We start from the raw sequence: 3,162 nt of genomic DNA on the forward strand, positions 1-3,162 counted from the left end.
CTTCCAAGGAGCAAGTGTCTTTTAAATTCATGGTTGCAGTCACCATCTACGGTTATTTTGGAGCCCAAGAAAATAAAGTCTGTCACTGTGTCCATTGTTTCCCCATTTATTTGTGTGAAGTAATAGGACCAGATGCCATGATCTTAGTTTTTTTAATGTTTTTGAGTTTTAAGCCAGCTTTTTCACTCTCCTCTTTCACCTTCATCAAGAGGCTCTTTAGTTCCTCTTCTCTTTCTGACATAAGACTGGTATCATTTGCATATCTGAAGTTATTGACAGTTCTCCCGGCAATCTTGATTCCAGCTTGTGCTTCATCCAGCCCCGCATTTTGCATGATGTACTCTACATAAAAATTAAGCAAGCAGGGTGACAGTATACAGCCTGCTGTACTCCCTTCCCAATTTTGAACCAGTCTGTTGTTCCATGTCCAGTTCTAGCTGTTGCTTCTTGACCTGCATACAGGTTTCACAGGAGGCAGGAAAGGTGGTCTGGTATTCCTATCTTTATGCCTCACTCTTCTCTCTCTGAAATGTTTTTCCCTCAAAAATCCACAAGGCCACTCTTTTACCAACACCCATTCTTCCTCTGAAAGTCACCTTCTCGATAAAATTTACTATACTTAACATTTCAACCCACATTCTCTCCTGTATTCTCAGTCTCCTTTGTGTGCATGCTAGGTCACTTCAGTCATGTCTGACTCTGCGACTCTATGGACTGTAGCCCACGGGGCTCCTCTGTCCATGGGATTCTCCAGACAAGAATACTGGAGTGGGTTACCATGCCCTCCTCCCGGGGATCTTCCAGACCCAGGGACTGAACCCAAGTCTCTTATGTCTCCTGCATTGACAGGTGGATTCTTTACCACTAGGGCCACCTGGGAGCCCCAAGCTGCTTTATCCTGCTTATTTTTTAATAACACTTGTCACTTTCTAATATATAGAATTTATTTAGTTTATATTTATCAATTATTGTCTATCTCTCCCCCACACACATTAGAATGTAAGCTCCACAAGGCACTAAAATTTTATGTTTTATTTATTGATGCATCTCAAGTATCTATTAACAGAATGATGCCTAGTACATAGCAGTCACTCAAAAGATATCCGTTGACTGAAAAAACTGGTTCACAGCCTTGTGAAACCTAATGCACCCTTTAACAAGAAATATGGGTTAATATCCTCTAACACTGTGAAAGGGAAGTCATAAGCTACCTACATATGTAGTTTTTTAAAAATTCAAATACTGAAAGGAAAATATAAACATGTGGTTCAATGTGGAATGACTCAGGTATCCCTAAACTAAAAGAACCAATGAAGCAGTCAGATGCTTGCATCCATCCGTAGAATCTTCATGAAATGGATAGCACAAAATGAACTATATAGCTGATTCTAAGTCCAGGAATGGCACTGTCATTTCACTATGTGAAAAACAGTTTATGTTTATATATAAAATAGATTCTAGACTCACATAAATATAAACAGCTTTTTCATCTACACAAATGAGGAGCAGGACAATCAATTCACACAGGATGTGGGACAATTCTTTGCTGAGCAAGATTGTCCTGGGCATTGCAAGATATCCAGTGTCATTGTCCAACCAACTACGTTCCAGGAGTTCCCTACCTACAATCACTGGAACAAGCAAAATCACTCTGGTGAATTTCCAAACCAACTCCTGGAGGTACTTTCAGCCCAAGAGATCTTGATCTGTAAGTCCAGGGGCCTTTGACAAGCTTCTCCTCATTTCTCTTTCCTGCATCTTTCCCTTTCCCCTCCCCCAGTTCCTGCCTGGTGTTATAGTCTCACTCCTCCCCTCCCCCTGCCCTCCTCTGCTGACCTTTTTCCTCTCCACATGATCTTCAACTAAGTCTCAGAGTTCTGTTTCTACACATGGTATCCAAAGTCACACTTCCAACTGCCACTTTGTCACTGAGACACAGAAAGCCTCCAGTTATACGTGTCCAAAGTCAGTCATCTTCCTACAAAACCCGTTATTCCCTCAGTTGTACCTATTTATGTGAATAACATCATCCCCTTAATCTAGAAAGGACAACCATCTTTGTCTCCTACTCCTCACTCCTGAATCCAGTTGATTGTACTGTTCTGTCCATTTGCCCGCTGAGGTATCCCATATTTGCTTCCTTTTTTATCACTAGTTCAAACTCTCATCACCTATAACTTAGAATATTGTCACAGCCTCCTAACTAGTACTTCTACACCAATTTATCTTTTGATACATCCACAAAAGGAGTTTATCCAGAAAATATTAATATCTATTAATAATATTATTTATACTTAGCTTTAGGAACTTCCCTGGCAGCTCAGTGGTAAAGAATTAGCCTGCAATGCAGGAGATGTGGGTCAGGAAGATTCCCTGGAGTAGGAAATGGCAACCCACTCCAGTATTCTTGCCTGGAAAGTCCCATGGACAGAGGAGACTGACCAGCTACAGTCCATGGGGACACAAAGAGTTGGACACGACTGAGCAACTAAGCGAGCGCGTGCACACACACACACACACACACACACACACACAGTACTTGGCATATCATAAACATTCAATTATAATGTTTAATTGAGTGTTCATTATATGCCAGGCATTACACTAAATGCTTCTCGCTTTTAGTCTGCACAGCCACATGACAAAATAGGAATGATTCATTATTCATAGTAGGAATTATTATTATTTAAAATTTAAAGATGAAAAAGAGGCTTGAGGAGGTTAAACAACTTACCTAAGGTCACAGAACTAGCTCCAAAGCAAGATTCTAGGTCTATCTGGCTTCTAAAAAATCCCTCATTTTGCTTTTTTTTTCTTTTCATTTTAACTTTTTGGATACAACTTTCTCATATTGTCTCTAGCCTAATCACTACCTCCTATTCAGTCTCTGCATCTGTGCCACCTGCCTTTTCCTTCCCCCTCCATTCTTCCAGTCCATAGGTTCTTCTTTTGGTTTCACTTATTTCCATATTTGTAAAGATTTATTATCAGCTCTTTCAAGGAAGTCCTTCACAGCAGGCTCCCCTCTTTCATTGCGCCCACCACATCTGACACAGCCTCCTCCCTACGCTCTCTTCCCAGCTGCTAAGAAAAGGGGTGGAGGAAAAAAAGAATTGTGCTGGGGGGTCGGGGTGGGGGCGGGGAGGGCGAAGGGTGGGAGGG

This window comes from Bison bison, unplaced genomic scaffold (assembly GCF_000754665.1).
Source record: "Bison bison bison isolate TAMUID 2011002044 unplaced genomic scaffold, Bison_UMD1.0 scf7180017864466, whole genome shotgun sequence".
Classification (NCBI taxonomy): domain Eukaryota; kingdom Metazoa; phylum Chordata; class Mammalia; order Artiodactyla; family Bovidae; genus Bison; species Bison bison.